The sequence below is a fragment of the Pan paniscus genome, chromosome 13, assembly GCF_029289425.2.
Source record: "Pan paniscus chromosome 13, NHGRI_mPanPan1-v2.0_pri, whole genome shotgun sequence".
NCBI classification, from domain to species: Eukaryota; Metazoa; Chordata; class Mammalia; order Primates; family Hominidae; genus Pan; species Pan paniscus.
In genome coordinates this window covers 79345958-79365964 of record NC_073262.2, presented here as the reverse complement: position 1 = coordinate 79365964, position 20007 = coordinate 79345958, and the positions used below count along the sequence as shown (strand labels likewise).

The window sequence follows — 20007 nt, the reverse complement described above, 5'->3', positions numbered from 1 at the left end:
CAAAATGGATTTTAAAAAAAATCAATGTTCCCTCAACCCTGACTGTATGCTCTCTACAAGAAATTCACTTCACGTATAATGATATAGGTAGGTTAAAAGCAAAAGGTTGGGAAAAAGATATACCACAGAAATGCAAATTAAAATGTCACTTGCATCTGCTTTTCCTGGGAAAATATCTGCTGTTCAAGAAACCTGACACTGCAGTATGAAGTAAATGCATTTGGTTACCTAAGTGAAATACTTAACTTATTGGTTTGAGTGATCAGCTCTGCTTGAATTGTTTCTTATTTTTGAGTGGGCTAATAAATACAGGCTTAATCAGGAACTACTTTATCTTTCCTCTGTCATTTCAAAGGGGGCCTCATGCATTCACAAATGTTTTTGTGTAGTGACAAACACCACTAAGTACAAAGACTGATTGTAATTTTAAGGCAAAGGCAACCTGGATATTCACATATAATCCTTTTTAAATGAGAGAAACACACAGTCCCCAAGCTTACATGTAGCTCTAAGTGTTTATTATACACCAGAAATCATAAATATATCTGATTTGTCTATGAGCTCACAGATAGACAAGCATACATAGGCAGGTGACAGCTCCTTGGAAAACCACCCATGTTCTCTTCCACAGCTGGAGTAAGTATCATACATGGTTCCTGTCAGTAGCACTCATTTAGAGAGATAAAAATCCTGCAACAGCTAAATTCAGCCTCTCTCCAGTGGCCTTTTCCTTTGATTTCCAAAATAGCAAGTAACTATTCACTAAACCCTATAGCCAGTCCCACCTTTCAAAGAAGAGGTGAGAAATGGCCTATTTCAAAAATCTTTTCCTGTACATTGTATAATTAACCCTCTTAATTCTCTCTGGTAGCTTTCTTTGTTAATTTTTTAAAAGAAAGGAACTATTAAGAGATATGTGTGTTCATTAACTTTGTGTAAAATTTTGAAAAATAATTTAGGGACATAGAGCATGATTTCCATTGTCAATATATAGTATTAAGTATATTGAATAGCATAATAGTAAGTGAGAGTCATGGGCATGGGGGATTCTTTCCCATAAAGTTTTACAGATATGAAACAAGAACTATTTTCTTTAAACCTGGCTTTGAATTCAACTTAAAACATTATTTTCTTTCTTTTTGTTCTTCCTGTCCTTAACTTTTCTTCTGCAATGTGAAAATACAAGGCAGATGTCTTCATCTCACTGGAATGCTTTTAACCTTAATGAAGGGTGGCAATAAATCAGTACTTTTCAACCTGCTTTCTATCATCAACACATACGTGCTTTTTGAGATATAAGTCTCCACAGAGATTATTAGAAATAATTAGGACAAGAAAGAACTTACAGTTATTAGTACGTTAGTGAACATGTAGCTGCTATTTGTTAACTAATTTTAATATGTATAAAGTTATCTTGTCCATATATCTAAAAACTACAGGTATTGGATAAGACTGTTTTTTAAAGAAAAGGCATTAATAATTGATTATTAAGGTGGAATGTGTGTATATTTAATATTTATATATAATACATGTACATATATACACTCATATAAGATTATTAAAGTATAATTGGTTGATTTTTTAAAGTTATGTGTATAGATTACATCAACTTACAAATAAACTAGGAAATGAAGAACATTTTTCATTATAAGATTTTCTTGATTCATATTATAAAACTAGAACGTACCCTTTCATGGCTAGATAAACTATTTCAATATTTCACATTTTGTATTTTTTGTTTACTCAGGATTCACAGTGCCAATTTCTTCAATAAACAAAATTCAGTACTCTGAACTCCTCTTATTAATACACAGAAGAAAAATAACCTGCAAAACTGCAGTCCAAAAAGAGAGTGGTGGTATAAATAACCTTATAAAATTTGACATCCTAGTGACCCATTTTACATGGGTGGAATTTGGTGATAGCAAAACAAATCGTTACTTTCCAAGAACACATGAATGAAGATATGGCTAGGATTAATGCTAAAACTCTCAACTAACAATGACTGAATCTGAACGTGTGATGGGACTGAATAAGCTTTGCAATATACTAAGCTAAGATAAATTTTTCTGGTGGTGATATCCATAAGAAAATTTTACAAGGCAGACTAACTACCTATCTTGATTTCCAAATGTTTAAAAAGCTGTTTCTGACTTCCAACGAATCAAACCTACTCATTCACCTTTCAAGAGGCCATAAAGTTTCATGCATAAAACTCTGGATCGGAAATTAAGAGACTTAGGTTATGGGCCTCCTTCTTGGGAGAGGAGAACTAGGCCACCCCAACTCAGTAGAATCCTTTTGCCACTTTATGTGTCCCTGCCACCTGGGTGACCAGGTTATAAAGCTTTCTATATATTTGAGTCCATGGGGTGATGTTATCTGAAGACTCAATTCCCAGTGTCAGTTCTGCCACTGGGTGACATTAAGAAAATGACTTGCTTTGCTGAACTTCAGTTTTGTCACTTATAAAATGGGCCTGAAGGTATTCTAAGAATGTGTCAAATGCTTTGTGAACAGCAAAGTGATATACAGGTTTCAGGGCAGGCTGTGCTGGGTATTGTAGTTGCTGTTGGTAGCTTGATCTTTATTTACCTGCCTGACCTTCAGAATTTGTAACTTGCTGTTTCTCTTTCTAATTCCTTTCTAACACAGCCTACATTTTTCTAGTCATAATTCCAGGTAGAATTGGATGGCATCTTAAAACTAATTTTACAGTCCTCAGAAAGTTTCAGAAACTGAGGCTCAGAGAAAAACCCAAGGTCCCTCAAGAAATCAGGATTTGGATCTCTAGGTCTTTAAACCGCTGGTCCAACACTCTTCCCTTTCTCATCCAATAGCTTATTCATTAATTCCACAAACATTTATTGGGCACCTATTTTGTGCTAGGCAGGAGGGCATTTCTAATCTTACTTCCAAAAAAATAGTCTGTAAGAGTATCAGAACATCTTTCAGTGCTAGTGTCTAAGACTGGGTGAACATTCTGGCCATATTGTAATCATTATCAGATCACATTTTTACAGTTATACTGGTATTTCTCTATTGTTGTTGTTGTCACTATTATTATTGCTGAGGAAGTCTTCCTTTGAGTAAGCACTTAGAAAGAGGTTCAAGGTAGAGCTCAGAAAAAAGCATGGCTGCTCTGGCTGAAGGAGGAGTACCTCCACCCCCAGAACCTTCTGCTGCAGCTCGGCCAAATTCCTAGCACTTCAATGTTATCAGAATTTGGGAACCACTGCATTGCACAATTCTCTTTCTTGGATTTGACTTAATTAGAAGTTCTATCTCTAGACAGAGTTGAGAAGTATTTACCATTATTTTGAAGAGCCAGAGAAACTTTGCATGGTCAAAAAAGGTTAACCTGCTTTCTTTTCATCATTATATCCACTTCTTTGAGATATAAGTGAATAAGAACTTTGAATTTTCTTGTTTGGGAAGATGCTTCTTTTGGGTATCCGCATGTTACTTTGGCCAACTTCAGGCTACAATTCTCCAAAATACAGGCCTGTTAAGATTATTCTAACTTCATATGAATGAGATTGTTGGTTGGCTTGGTTATAGCCTGTAAAGACATCCTAATGATATTAACAAATCCATGATCAGAGTATATTTCGCAGGTCCAAAGTCATCTTCTCTCCTAGGAGTGGGGGTGGTGGGTTTGATGTTTTGATACAGTTCTTCCACCACTAAAATATACCAATGAAGATATCATACTGAGAATAAACCAGGGCTTATTACAGTCAGCAAGTCAAAATAAAGGCACACTGAAAATATACACTAATAAAGCTTGCTGGCCGGGTGCAGTGGCTCACGCCTGTAATCCCAGCACTTTGGGAGGCCAAGGTGGGCAGATCACCTGAGGTCGGGAGTTTGAGACCAGCCTGACCAACATGGAGAAACCCCATCTCTACTAAAAATACAAAATTAGCTGGGTGTGGTGGCGCATGCCTATAATCTCAGCTACTTGGGAGGCTGAGGCAGGAGAATAGTTTGAACCCAGGAGGCAGAGGTTGCGGAGAGCCAAGACTGCGCCATTGCACTCCAGCCTGAGCAACAAGAGCAAAACTCTGTCTCTAAATAAATAAATAAATAAATAAATAAAGCTTGCTATGAAATCTGAAACAGTTGCATTTCTCTACATTAAGAAGAGGTACAGGGCTGGGTGCGGTGGCTCATGCCTGTAATCCCAGCACTTTGGGAGGCCGAGGAGGGCGGATCACCTGAGGTCAGGAGTTCAAGACCAGCCTGGCCAACATGGTGAAACCCTGTCTCTACTAAAAATACAAAAAAAAAAAAAATTAAAAAAAAAATTAGCCAGGCATGGTGGCGAGTGCCTGTAGTCCCAGCTACTTGGGAGGCTGAGGCAGGAGAATTGCTTGAACCTGGGAGGTAGAGGTTGCAGTGAGCTGAGATCATGCCACTGCACTCCAGCCTGAGCGACAGAGCAAGACTTCATCTCAAAAGAGAAACAAAAAAAGAAGAGGTATGGGACATGCAATAATGAATGAATGAAAATAAGAAGCAGCTTTTTTTTCTCCCTTGTAATAAGTCTATCACAGGGAAAGCACTATTTCCACAAGAGTCCAGTTTAGGAGAGTGTGTTTACTTCTTTCTCCATCCTGCTCCCCTACCATTTCTCTCTCTTTTGTCCCAACCTTACCAAAGTACAGGAAAGCAAAATATAAAGCCTGAGGTAGAGATGGAAATGAATGGAAAGATGACTTACAAGCTGTCTCAGCTCATCTACTGTCCACCAGATGCACAGATAAAGGGCCCAGCCTTACTGGTATAGAAATAACAGTTCGCCAAAGCTACTCTAAAGAATGATCAGAAATGCCAATTTTTTAACATTTACATGTAAAACATTACATTTTTGTGAATGTAAACTGGTATCTTTCTCGAGGAGCAATTCGTCAGTATATTTTACAAACCCTTGGTATCAACATGTCCAATTATAGGAATTTATCCTAAGAAAAATAATCATGAATGCATACTAAGAATCAGCTACGTAATGTTCATGGCAGCATTGCTTATGACAGTGTAAAACTGGAAACGACCTCAATTTCCAGTATAATGATCTGTGTAACATATGAAATACTCATACACAGAATATTAAACAATCATTAAAAACAATGTTGTCAAATAATATTTGATGAGATGGAAAGATTCTGTGATATATTGATAATTGAAGAGAACAGATTATATTAAAAATTGTATATGTGTAAAATAAATATTGGAAGGACATACACTAAAATGTTAACAGTAGTTATTTCTGTATTATGCTATTTGGGTTATTCATGTATTTCTAGATTTTCTACGATAAACATGAATTACTTTATTAAGAATTTTTTTTAATATTGGGAAAAAAGAAGTGCCCTGAAGAAGATGAAATGTCTTTGGAGAAATTGAATGATTCATTATTTAGAAATCTGAATTATACCTTCACATTTTTTTTTTTTTTTTTTTTTTTTTTTTGAGACGGAGTCTTGCTCTTTCGCCCAGGCTGGAGTGCAGTGGCCCGATCTCAGCTCACTGCAAGCTCCGCCTCCTGGGTTCTCGCCATTCTCCTGCCTCAGCCTCCCGAGTAGCTGGGACTACAGGCGCCCGCCACCACGCCCGGCTAATTTTTTCTATTTTTAGTAGAGACGGGGTTTCACCGTGTTAGCTAGCATGGTCTCGATCTCCTGACCTCGTGATCCGCCCGCCTCGGCCTCCCAAAGTGCTGGGATTACAGGTACCTTCACATTTTAAGTGCAATCCAAAATAAAAAATGATTTCTTTGTAGAAAGTCTTAATTATTTCTTTAAGGAAAGTGTCTTCCCCTTGGCAATTTGCAGCCTATCCTGTCACATGTTTTACTTTTATTCTTTTTCTTCCCCCAAACAGAGTTCAGATTTATAGCAGCTGCTATTGCTTTTAATGTAGTAGTTGCACCTAATTCCTATAGCACAGTGAAATTCCACCACTCTCCATTCCACACTTTGCCTTTAGCAAAAAGCAGTCTGGGAGACATAAAACCAAGATATTTTCTAAAGACAGGTAGCAGACACTTTTACTAAATATGAAATACCAAATCTACCCTAAGCCAGAAGGGCATTTACTAAAAAGGTTGCAAGTAAGCATGAGATAATTTTAAGCTCCTCAGATGGGGCAACTTTGGAAGTTGGATATATGAGCACCTTAAGTCAAAGATGTCTTTGAAAAGAATCATGAACATCCTCCAGAAAGAACCACAAAATGTCCATCTGCAAGAGATGTGAATTTGACCTTTGAATAAACGATATGAGATTTAAAAAAAAAAGAATAATATAGAATTTCCTTTTCTCTTGCCAAAGCCCAAGAGGCATTGTAAAAAAGGATGGTTACAAATATGGGCTACAGAGCCCCAGTCCAAATACTGACTATGGGAGTTTGGGAATGTTTTTTTTCAATCTCTCCATGCCTCAGTTTCCTCAGCTATTAAGAGATATTAAAATGTCTTCATCTCATAGAGTTAAAATAAAAGTTAAATAAAATAACTGATATTTTGCATATGCTTGACAAATGAAAAGCATTCCACAAATGCTACTGTTTTATCATTTTTAATTATTTTACGTTATTAGTTTTATTCAGTTCAGCCCCATAACCAATGAAGGAACTCATCTTACTATGAATTTTAAGAAATCAAGGAAATTATTTGGAATTGCTGTTTAGAAAACAGAGGCATATTCCAAAATTTGTTTCATATTCATACATATGGACAAAACTTGTTTTTAGCTGCAATCCATAACTTTCATTTATAATTGCAATTCATGACTTCTCAACTGATTTTTGCTTCAAATTACATTCCTACATAGCTCTCCATCCTGGAATGCATATATATGATAGGAACAACTAATTGCCTTTTTAGGGTGGAATGATGGGGCAGTCATCAGTAGTGCTTCAAAAAATTGCCCTTTAAAACAAGAAAGGGCTTGTGTGTTCCCCTATTTTTTGAACCTAGTTAATTAGTAAAGATTTCTCCATTTCCTGTTAATCTCACTGTGATTGCAGGGATGAACATACCATTAACATTTCTGAGAATTTCTCTACATATGGCAGAGAAATTCCACTTAATCTTGATCACTATACCCATCTTCTCAATACTTCATAAAACCACCATTGCCTACAGAAACAATTAATATTTTAGGATGTCCTTACTTCTGCTCCACCTAGCACAGGATAGGTTGCTACCAATTTAGTGCAAAAAGTGAAATATACACTCTTTTAATCATCCTTGAGGAGAATTAAAAACCTAGCCAGGAGCTTTACATGATGCCCATCAGTCGTATTTAAACATACAAGTCCACACTATGACCACTGGACTCCAAATACTATCATTAGCATTTATTACAATAGCAAAGAGAAACATCAGTGGGCCACAGATTATATGTTTGAACATGAAAAAAGTAAAAGACAATATACCAGGAAAAAACTAGCCTCTGTAAAACATTAATCGACCCATCAATTCATTAACTGATGGTCAAAATAGATAGATGTTCTGCCATATACAGTAAATTGAAATAATCCCAATTTTCTTCATTCAAAAAAATGTTCCCATTACACATTTCATTAACAAAACCCCTCCACTGCAAAGGCTGTAAAGAGAGAAACCATATCACATTTAAAGAGTAATGAACATATGTTTGGGCTATATTTTAAGGATGAGACATGTATAGTCAATACAGCCTAAAACAAGTAATGCCAAAACTAAAATCCTGACGGGCCACAGCAGGCAAAGAATTATCTGCTACTGTTGTCAAAACCAAATAGTGGGAATTGAAGCAAAGGAGCAAAGGACTAAAGCCCAAGAGGCTAAAAGAAAAGATCTTAGAATTAAGCTCCATGAAGGCAGGGGTGTTTGTGTTTTTTTCTCTGCTGTTTCCCAAAGTAGTACATAGTTGACATTCAATATTTGTTGAATTGATGGAGAAATGATGAAAAATAAGATAATACCAGAAAATTAGAAATAGAACTACCATATGACCAGCAATCCAACTTCTGGGCTTATATCCAAAGGAAATGAAATCAGTGTGTTAAAGAGCTATCCACACTCTCATGTCTATTGCAGCATTATTCATAACAGCCAAGATACAGAGCTAACCTAAATGTCCATCAATGGTTGGATGCATAAAGAAAATGTGATATGTACACAAAGGCGTACTATTCATCCTTAAAAAATAAGGAAATCCTGTCATTTGCAACAATGTGGATGAACCCGGAGGACATTATATTAAGTGAAAAAAAGCCAGGCACAGAAAAACAAATACTGAATGATCTCACTTATATGTGAAATCTAAATAAACAGAACTCATAGAAGCATTGAGTAGAATGGTGGTTACCAGGGGCTGGGGTAGAGAGAAGGGTTAGAGGAGATGTTAGTCAAAGGATACAAAATTTCAGTTAGACAGGAGGGATACATTCAAGAGACATCTTGCACAACATGGTAATTATAGGTAACAACAATGGGTTTTATACCTGGAAATTGCTAAGAGAGTAGATTTTAAATGTTCTTACCACAAAAAAAGTATGTGAAGTAATGCATATGCAAATTAGTTTGATGTAGCCATTCCACAATGTATACATATTTCAAAACATCAGGCTGTACACAATATACACAATTTTCATTTATCAATTAAATTAATAATAATAATAAATACCAGAAACACCCTTTATATTACAGTTGCATGGCTGTGTGTGGATGTGCACACATTATTCTAACAACTGCAGCTGAATGCTGGTACCCTGAGTAAGCAAACCCCGTAAGCAAAACTCTTTACAGAGTGGTGTCCCAAGAAGTCTTATTCCTGTCAAGTACATAAGTTAGGAACATAAACTGCCAGAACTACATATTACCTGGCATTATTTATCCTGGCACTTAAGATATCTTAGCCATTACCTAGGAATTAAACAAAAATTAAAAATCAAATGCCTGAGTTAGCAATGAACTCGTGTAAACAGAAAAAAAAATAGTTATTGTTTTAAATAAATCACAAAATTGGACCAAGGCCTTGGAAAGGTTAAAGTTGGAGTGTAAATGGCAATTATCCAAACAATTCTACATTCTTAGCTCTACTTGAGAAAGATCTTTTGTGAAATGGACGTTAGGGAATCACAGCATCAAAAAGGGAATGAAAGAATTCCGGTACAGAATCGCCAGAAAGCCTAAGTATTTGGGATGCTTTCTTAAATCTCTATTTTCTGATGTATATATAATGTTAACCATAAGCCTTACCATTGCTGTTGTATATTCTTGATGGCTCTGTAACTTCCTGGTATTTAAAAAGACTATGACTATGAACATGTGTTGGAGATATGTTTTTATATTTTCTTTTTGGCTTTGGGTCATTATCTGATGCATAAATCAAAAGCAGGGCTTTGGTCCTGATGTTTGATTGCATGCACTGTAACAGGACTAAAAGGAAACATCAGGTTTTCAGAATTTGGGTTATAATGATTGGATTATAGGTTTTTTATTTCTTTAGTTTTCTGGGGGGAGGGCCTACAATGTTCCTGCTATATGAAATACATTTTAAATATGACTTTACAGAATATCACCATCAAAATAGTTTGCCAGCCATCATTGAAACCAAGGCTTAGTATTTTTCAAGTTGCTCTATATGAATTCCTTTGTTACAATAATTTGCTACATGTCCCTCATCACGCTAGATACTATTAAAGATGCAAAAGAAACACATGATATAGCCCCTGCCTTCTGAAAGCTGACATAAGGTAAAATAAAGAGCATTATAAGACCAAAAAGGTTCACTGCTAAAATGTGTATGATGAGCTATGCATGCCATGAAAAACCAGCCAGATGGCAGGTATGCTGAGGACAAAGTAATTAATGATGGAGGGAGCTGGATTTGAGAGGATACCTGGCAGAAGATACAACGGAAAGAGTAGGGTATTCAGTTCAGTGAACTGTATATGCAAAAATGTGGGAAAACCAACCAAAAGAAGATGGAGTGTGGTTTTCTTTCTAAAAACTCCATAATTATCTATTATATAACACTTATTGAATATTTATTAAGAGCCAGGCTGACTTGACTTACATAATTCAACTTAAACCTAAAAAAGAAATGGTAAGGTAAAAGTATTATCACAGTTTTCCAGATAAGGAACCTGAGATCTACAGTGCAAGTAATTTAGTTACACAGCTAGCAAACAGAGAAATGAGAGGTGAACCCAGGCAATGCAGCTCCCAAGCCATATTACATGCGTGACACTGGTTCATAGAACTCTTGAGGAGTTATTACTGGTAAGGGGGATAAATAGGCTTAGCCTAAAGTGAGTGACAGAAGCTTCACTGTGGTGAAACTATATAGAGATCAGAAACAGAATTCCATGACTGGAAAATACTCTGGGTCCCACGCAAAGATGTCTTCAACTTGATTCCCATTTTGTAAAATGTGCACGTGCTTACAAATGCAACAGCAATATCTCTTTAATCATAGAATCTGCTGTTATCATGGAGTTCAAGAAAGACATCCAAATTCTATATAAGAAGTCACCCAGAGAAACCAAACCCAGGCAAGTAAGTCACTTAACCTTTCTCGATCTCAGTTTCCTCATCTTAAATGAGGGAGGAAGGACTTAGTGATCTCTTGGGTCCAGTTTAAAATTCTGCAAGCATTTTATAAATGTCACTAACAATTTCAGACAAACTCTAGAATTCCAGAAATGAAAATGTCAACTGAATAATCAGTAGCAGATGCCACGTGGAAGTTCTGTCATGATTCTTCTTGAAAAATAAATTTGTTTAATTAATGACACAGGAAGGCAAGTACCCCAGGAAAACTTCCTTTAACAACTTGAAAGTCTTTATCTATCACAAGACAAACACAAAAGGACTGAGGTGTATTGTATGAAAAATGGGGACTGTGTATTTAATATCAATTTTTGTCACAAACCCTATAGCTTCCTACCTTAATTAATCTAAATATTCAAGATAATGAAATATATTTTGCTGAAGAGTGCTTAAGGCCAATAATATCATTAACTAATTGAGCTCTTGTTAAGACAAGTGATGCATCAACTGAAATTATCTATTTCCTGGTTGTTTATGTTTAAACAACACCATTTCCTAAGGAAAACCTTGTAAATGAAACACTTCCTAATTTAAGAGAAGCACTCAGAAAATAAGCCTTTGAAGAACTCTTGGTGAATTCATAAGCATTTCAAATAATGATTTTGGTTTCCTGAGCCCTGGCATTTTTATGTCATGTGATAAAAGTAGGAAGAATAAAAGGCTCATATTTTTTCATTTATTCTTTTTCATTTAGTCTTTAGAATATTTTCCTGATTTTGTCTTTGTTCATGATTGCTCTTAAGAAATGAGTTCTCCATGTATTTTTTCCACCTAGCTTTTAAAAACTTCTATTTATTGAGCTATCATTTACAAACAGCAAAATGCATAAATCTTAAGTATACAGCCCAATGAATTTTTTACATATGTATATACCATGTTAACCACTGCCCAGATTAGGATATAAAACATTTTCATCACCCAAGTGAGTTCCCTTGTGCACCTTTCTAGTCAATAACCCTCAGCCCCACTGAAATAGCTAGTATTCTGATTTCTATTTTGATGGATTAGTTTTGCCTGTCCTTGAAATTCATATAAATGGATTCACACACAATGGATTCTTTTGTGTCTGGCTCCTTTCACTTAATGCAACATTTCTTAGATTCATCTGTGTTGTATGGGAATCAGTAGTTCATTGCTTTCTCTTGCTGAATGCAGAGATACATGACAGTTTGTTTATCCATTCACCTGTTGATGGACATTTGGGTTGTCTCCAGGCCTGGGCTGTTATGAATAAAGCTGTGTTGAATATTCCTGTACAGGTCTTTTTGTTGACATATGTACTTGCTTCTTTTGCGTGTATTCACAGAAGCTGAATTGCTTGGTCATAGGGTAGGTGTGTGTTTAACTGTCTATGTATTTTTTTTATTAACACTGTCTGAGAGTTGCCATATTAAACAGCAATTATCTTTTCTAAGTATATCAGGTTGAGCTCTGCAGTAGGAAAAAAGTGGAGTCTCTGGGCATTCTCATAGTAATCTCCCAAACTCAGCATTCAGGCTGTTATTAAATAGAAGAACTAGCAATTTTTCAGCAGTTACCTGTGCACACACAGAGGGTGGGTGCCTTTTTCACATCCTCCACAGGTGCTGGGGAAATCCTGCCCCTCTACCATCAGGGAGATTCTCTGGAGACCACGTGACATTCCAAACCTCAGACTTCCTAGCAGGAAATGCATCAAAACCCAAATCCTAACACGACAAAATCCTTGGCAAGGCCAACATGACATTCCATTCAGTCACTCAAGCTTCCACAGATTTTGATAACTTATCAGGACTATGACTGCCCTGGGTGCAGCACTGAGCAGTAGACTTCAGCCTGGAGAAGTCTCAGTCATTTTAAAACCCATCTCCCTCTGCTCAGATGATCATCTTCCCTCTGATTTACAGGGGCTGACCTGCAGGTGTTGAAAAGGGGCTCTTCATTTAACCAGAGAGCAATAATCTCAGGAAGTATATTTCCACAGCTACATCATCCTTCTCCCATTCTCACCACCAAAGCCAGCCAGCAACTCACTCCCTCCAGAGGTGACTCTGTAATGTGCCTTGGGCTATATTTGGGTCAGTGATAGGAAACCCTTATAATTCTACCCCCAAAAAGGCAAGAGAAAAATGATCACAGGGATCAAGGAGAGTGTCTCCTTATACTAATCTTTTTGCCTGATAAGAGGTGACCCATATCCAGAACTGGAGATTTATATATGCATTTTGACATAAATCTGCATCTGTAATTATGAGTCATAATGATCTTTATAGGCTGCATTAAATTGGTGAAGAAGAGTTACTGTTATTGACAAAGCATTGACCTGAACATTAGTGGTGGAAGAGCTAATTATATTTTTTCCTGAGGAGTGGGACTTCTTTTCTAGTTATGAATCACTTAGAATTGAGGCCTTTATTAAATACCTTTTCACATCTGAAAATAAACAGAACTGAGCCTCCCAAGCACATCCTTTATCTTCACATAATTACAGATGTATAAAAATTTCAAAACACATTCTAGAGGCTTTTTTTTAGTGTTTCAAAGACAGTGATGAGGGTTTTGCAAGGTGACTGAAGAGGCCGATATATATTTTGTGAAAGCAAGCTGTCTGCAGGATACACTCCCATGTCTGAAAGACTGAGACCTATTTTTAGCTGGGCATGCTGGGATTCACGTGTGGAGCCACCATTAGCGTTAATAGAGCTCTGTGCGGCTGACTACTGTGTGCAGGCAGCCCAGAAAATGTACTCTTTAGAGCAATGGAATCTTCAAGCGAGCTTTAAATCATAGCCTTATCATACTTGCATGTTATTGGCAAGCCTGCCTAAAAATAGAATCTCATTACTTTAATTCTACAGTATTCTTAGGTGAGCCAACCTTTATTATTAATAACAGCATTTCACATATATATATATATATATATATATATATATATATATATATATATAGCACTGTCTGCTTAAGAGAACTTCACAAATTATACACATAAAACTTTCCTAGCTTAATGTAACAAGCTATGGGTAAAGGGGACAGGAGGTAGGTGGTAAGTAGTGGCTCCCACTCTCCATCCAGGGTGGAGGACTGAGAAAATGTCACTAGGTGGCTCTAAACAAAGCCACTCTTTGAAGTTGAGCCATTTGCCCAACAAGCATTTTAATTCTGTGAAAGTATGTTGTATTTTTCATTGATAATTTGTAAGGCCCTGGGGACAGTCACAGCAACCCTGAGAATAATAGGCTGCTTCTATGATATATTTTTTGTTTATCTATTCAGGTCTTAGCTGAGTCTTGGAAACAAGAGCCACAATAAAAATGCATGCCTTTTCCACTCTCCAAACCACGAGCTTGCTCTGAGGAGCCTTTCTCTAAGCTTATGAACCCAAACTCAGCTATCGAGAATAGAAGGAGGATGGAACATTATCAGCCACCTATGCACTTACACCAATTGCTTACCAAGGTTGTGTGAATGGTTAGTAGAGCTAGTAGCTGTGGTTTATGGATAAATGTAGAGTGGATATGTAAATAATGCCTTCTGAGCATAGAGTAGTGTTACAGGCATGATTCTAGTTCTACACTGTAACCGCATAATCATGTGAGAAACAGAGAGTGAACTGTATGGTGGTTCAGACAGGTATTCATGCAGCCTGCAATTCAGTGGAACAAACACGGGATACCTATCTCCATTCCCTTAGTGCATTTAAGTATAAGCGCATGTCATCTATAGAAGCCGTCAAGTTCAGGATTTCCACAGTAACAAACATCTATGAAATGACTTCTGAGTCAAGCACTGTTCTAAAAACTGGATATGAAAATACTGAATAAGACATAGCCTCTACCCTCCAGCCAGCTTGCAGCTTAGAGAGGAAACAGATATGTAAAAGGAAATTTCAATCAGTGGGAGAAGCATTTTGATAAGAACAGAATATGCAGGCATTTCTAGGAGCACAGAAGAGAGGTGTGCAGCCAGGTCTTGAGTGGTCAGGGAATGCTTCCTGGAAGAGATGGCACGTCAGGTAGCCAAGCCAGGGAGGAGCAAGGAGAAAGTCCCTAAAGGCAGAGGAATCAGCAGGTACAAAGTCCCTGAGGCAAGAGTTACACAATCCTAGCACTGAAAATGAATCAGGGAGACTGGAGTTTATCTAGCTAAGGGCAAGTAGAGGCCGCTGGAGGATGAGGCAGGATCCTGAAGGGCTGTGTGTGCCACATAGAGGAGCTTGGTCTTTATCCTGAGAGCAGTGGAGACTTCACAGCATAGTATTTGAAGGGGGCAGGACTAAGGTTTTATTCTGAAATACAGCAGGTAAGATAGTTCAGCTCATTCTACCTCATAGTTGTACTTCTCAATGTGGCCTATATTGTCTCTTTTTCCCTGAATTTCCCTTTTCTTCTCTTTATATGAACTGTCCTAGGATAATGACATCTCAGTACTGAGTCACAGTAAGCACACTGGGTCTTCCTGTGAACTCAGAAGTAAAATCAATGGAAAGACCCTCAGGACACTGGTTGGTACCAGGACACATTCAATACTCCCAGCTGCGTTTGTGACACCAGAGTCTCAGAGGTAAATCCTACAAAATGTCACCGAGTTTTGTGCTCTTTTGGTGGCTTAAGGCATGAAAAGAGGGACAAAAGGGAACTGCACAAAAAGGGCATTTCTTGTACATTGACCATGATAGATATGCTTGTTCAGGAAAGAAAAGGTGAACTGGAAAGCCCGTGTGTCTGATATGGACAGGAATGTATATGTGTTTGTGTTTCTGAGATGGAGAAATGCTTCTCAAAAGGCCATTCTATTGGCATGAACTCCTATCGTGGCCCCTGACAGCCTGCAGAGCACGGGCTGTTTGCATCCCACAAAGCTTCAAGGGGACTGCTGGCCCAGAGGGTCACAGACCAAAGGTGGCACGACACCTCTGAAAGCTTCTGGAAAGAGACCAGTTCAACTGCCTTTCTTCTTCCTCCCTTTCTTCTTTGTTTCTCCCCATAGGAGATCCCTCTCCTCCCACATGGCTTTGGGAGAAGATACTGTGATTGTTAATCTGGATGAAAAACGGGAAAATTGGGCTGATTATTTTGGACTATTCCTTCCCCTTGGAAAATCTGCTTTCAGATGTTCACTTCCAAATGCTAGTAAAGCCTTGTCAGCTGTACAATGAGGATTTGGGGAAAATTCAATAAAATCACCCATGTAAAGAGCTAAACACTGACCTGGTTATTATAGGAAGACCTCAATAAATGTTGGCTACTGGTCTCGTGACTCCTGTGAGCCAGCCTGGTTTTGATTTATTCTTCACTCCAACCTATAGGCTCTGAGTCCAACATGGCAATTCTTCCTTGTCTACCAACCTCCAAAGGTGCTTGGGAGTTTGGGCACATATCTCATTTTGTATCCTCTAACAAGTACTTACATCATTCAATCTAGTGCTATCTTTTAGCAAATATTTTTGAATTGGAGAGTTTCTGTAGGAGAAAAGGACTCAAGCCTAGGCAGAAGTTTGATGAAACTATATTCACACAAAGCATTGCAAATGGAAAAGCAATTTGGCAATATATATCAAGACCCTTAAAAAATGCTCACATTTTTCAACTCAGTCATCTACCTTATTTCTGAAGATCATTTCCAAGGAAATCATCCAGAATATAGGAAAACATACGAACATAAATATATCGACCGTGATACTATTTAAAGTATTTAAAAATTGACAACGACCTAAATATCTATGGATAGAGTTGTAGTTAAATTAATATTGATATATCAAAATAATGAAATAGTAGCAATTCAATTCTGCAGTTCCACTGGGAAACTTCAGAAGGATTCTACAGCAGTTTAACCTGGGAGGTAGGTTTGAAAGAACCTTAATGGCTTTCCTGATACAGCCTTCTTTTGAAAGACGATATATTCAAAATGGCCAGGCAACTTTGCTCAAACATGGGCACAATGAATAGATGGCTTTTTGAGTGTAGCTACCAAGCCCCAGTAGTACAGGGATCACAACTTTATGTTTCCTGATAAATGAGTAGAATATGCATTGTTTATTGAGAATATGGGCTATGCCATTAGTCAATTTACATATATGATTTTATCTTTAAAAAAAACTTATGAGGTATTATTACCTCATTTTACTGATAAGGAAGCTAAATTCCAAAGCAATACAAATGATCTGTCTGACTTCAAAGCCAGTCATGAGGTTATCCTGAGGATTAGATGACATCATGTGTGTGAAGCTATAGTAACATCCCAATACATAGCAGCTGGTATTTTTACAAATCACTATGCCACATTGCCTCTAGCAATGCTAAATAATCCAATTTAAAAAGATTTTTAAAGTAATTTTTGGTCTGAACCAGAAACCATTGATGCCATGTAGACAAGTTCCAGAAGAATAGTATGATCAACACCTTTAGCAGCATAGCCTTTCAGTAATTAATATTCCTCTCCTGTCACGTGAATGCCAGTTCCTTGTCAAGCTGGAGATAAAGGTGAGCAATGCTTTTAGTACATGGAATTCTTCACTATTTGCCATAGGAGAGCCTTCTGCAATGATGGACAACTAGAATTGACTTATCCTTGGAGAATCACATTATGATACTTTGGAAGTAGTAGAAAGGGAAGGAGGTTTTAGAAAATAGAACATGAGTAAATTTGCTATGAGAACATAATCTTAACAAATGAATTCATTAGCACAGATATATGAACTGTCATTTGATGAAATCAAATGAGGCAAATATTTAATAGTGTTAGGTTGTAGCAATCCAATTAAATAAGCAGTTTCCTTAGAGTAAGAGCATCATTCCTTAAAAATAGAGTCTTTTCACACGATATATGAAATTATCACTCAATGAATAAAGTGTTCACCTTTTATTACATGTCAAGCTTATTTTTAAAAAGCATGTTGAGCCAAATTGCCTTTTTCTGTCTCACACCCAATTATTGCTCTATCGTACCTTTCAGGTGGTACTACCTGATGAACCTGGCTTCTTGTTAGATGTTCAAACAGCCCATTAGTTTTGTAACAGCCAAGAGAGGAGAGGTTGGGCTGCTCCATGTTCTAGAAGCAACTACCCCTGAGCCAGTGTGTAGCAGCAAGCAAGCCCATACTGCTTCCAGTATAAGAAAGCCTCTACTTTGTATCTGACAATCATCAAAAGTTTTACTCTATTAAATGGAATATGTCCTTATGTCTTTTGCACTATTTTTCTGCTTCTAGAAATTCCCGGACAGATTTAACCTACCTGAATTTGAAATAAGCACTATTTTTCTCTCCGTGTCTTCTATCTAATCTATTTTGGGGTTGTTTTTCTGAAATGAGAATAATGGCAGACAGAAACGCCATTTAGCTTGCTCGCTTTTTCTTTGCCTGCCTCTCTCCTTCCTTACCTCCCTCCCTCTCTTCCTCCTCCTCCTTCTCTCTCTTTCTCTCCTGTTAGGGCTTAGTTAGAAGAAGAGGTGTTTATAAAACAGATAAAGTTCAGCTTGCTTGCCTTGCCTTGCTGGCTTAGAATGTGAAAACTATGGAAGAAGGCACACATTCTAACGGATGCCTGAGAAAAATTGCCTCTTCACAGAGTGTTTGGAAGAAACACCATTAAATGAAAGGCAAAAAATAATTGCACAACATCTCAGAAACCTTGCTCTCAGCTGCTTGATGAGCTATTTGTGTCTCTTCGTGGATTTTTTTTTATTTAGAAAAATGGGATGAGTCACTTTTTATTTTCCCCTCCTTTGGAGTCTTAGAGGTTGTTTAATCTCAGGCGAACTCAATTCACATTTTCCTGGCAATGTTAGCTATCAACTCAAATCATTTTAGTCATTGCATCATACTGCCAGTCAGCAAGCAGGGACCTAATTAGCTCTTTGCTTTAATGGCAATAGTTAAATTTGCATTATTAATTTAAATATTACAGACACTGTGGACTTGAGCACATAGCTGAGAGAAAGATGTAGAATGAATAATAACTTGCTGAAAAACACCAGTCATTATTCCCATCATGTTCAAACTTTTAGCTATAATGATATCAACTAAAATCCTAATCCTGGAAAAAGACTTACTGGTTCTCTTTTGTTGTAAAAACTGCAGTTGTACTTAAATGCAGGGCTGGGGTATTCAAGCTATATGTTGCAAAATACAGTGGTCACACAGATCAAGAGATACAACTAGAGTTTTAATTATATTTTTGCTTTTTTAAAAATATCCAAATGATAAAAATGTATCAAGTTCTTTGGCATCCTGTCCTGAACATTCCTAGTGTTTCGCATGTCCTGAAGTACTGCGATCACTCTGCAGTGTCAAAACCTGTTTGGGTTACAAGACAGATGGGACTTTCAAAATGAAATGTACCTATGACTGTTTGCTACTATATATATAAAATGTCTCATTTAGTCTCATCTGTGATTTTCCAAGAGGAAAATGTTTCCAGGAGCAATTTATCTCAGTCCTACAGGTTTGTATCACTGAATGACCATCTGAAAAACAGGGCTGGAATCTTTTCTTAAAGGGAAAGTGCGTAAGTGTGTTACAGAGTTATTTTCAATGCAGTAGGTGAACAGCACGAAAGAGCTCTAAAATAAATGAAATGCTAAATATGAAAAAACTGAAAATATGAACTTTATATGTTTTCATCTGGTGTGTGAAACCTTTCATTTGAGTTCAAAAAATATTTCATACTGTATCTGTGAAAACAAAACAACTGGTAGAAAAGATAAAATTAATAGACAACAATGCTCAATTTTGTGCCAAATTGTACTTTTTAGCTTCTCCTTCCCTTTAGTTACCTAATCAGCTCCTTATTTGAGTAAACCAGCCTATTACTTCTTTGACATGAATGCCCTCCCCTCTTAAGACAGCTACCACTTTGATAGGGCCTACAAGTCAGCTAGCTGCAAAGACTCCCTTAATGCCCTGAACTTCGATTTCTCTTTTATGGCCTCTACTATATATTTATTTATTTTGTCTTTAATTGAAGATCCTCATTTCCTCTTTCAAATAAGTTCTTTGCACTCAGACTCTGTGTCTGATTTATTTTTGCCTTCCTGACAATGCTTAGTACTTGGGAGGAGCTCAGTGATCTTGACTGAATGAACAAGAAATGAGCTGGCTACAGAGGGATGATGCAATGGCTCAGTCATCAAATTTAAAGTCACTTTTGCTTTGGTTGCATAAAATGCATTATCCAATTTTAAAAGACGAACTATGATTTCATAATTTATTTGGGTCAAAGACCTGAGTTCAAGCTATACTTGATTTTGCTCATCAGTGGAGTGGTTCTATCCAAGGCTCAGCTTCTTTAGCAGCAAAATGGAGATAGTAGTGACTTCCCAGTTAGGATTACATAAACAAGAACCCTGTGGTCTTGTTGGTGAAACATGAGGTCTAAATAACAAAACATATAATGCCTCTTGATTCACTGGAAATTGCAGAT

At 37.1% G+C, this 20007-nt stretch overlaps 1 long non-coding RNA gene across 3 annotated transcripts in view; it reads right to left on the bottom strand.

Moving 5' to 3' along the window:
• The window catches only part of LOC134728732 (uncharacterized), a 186201-nt gene that overhangs the window by 123167 nt on the left and 43027 nt on the right, over positions 1-20007 (bottom strand). The gene's annotated exons all lie outside the window — the stretch shown is intronic.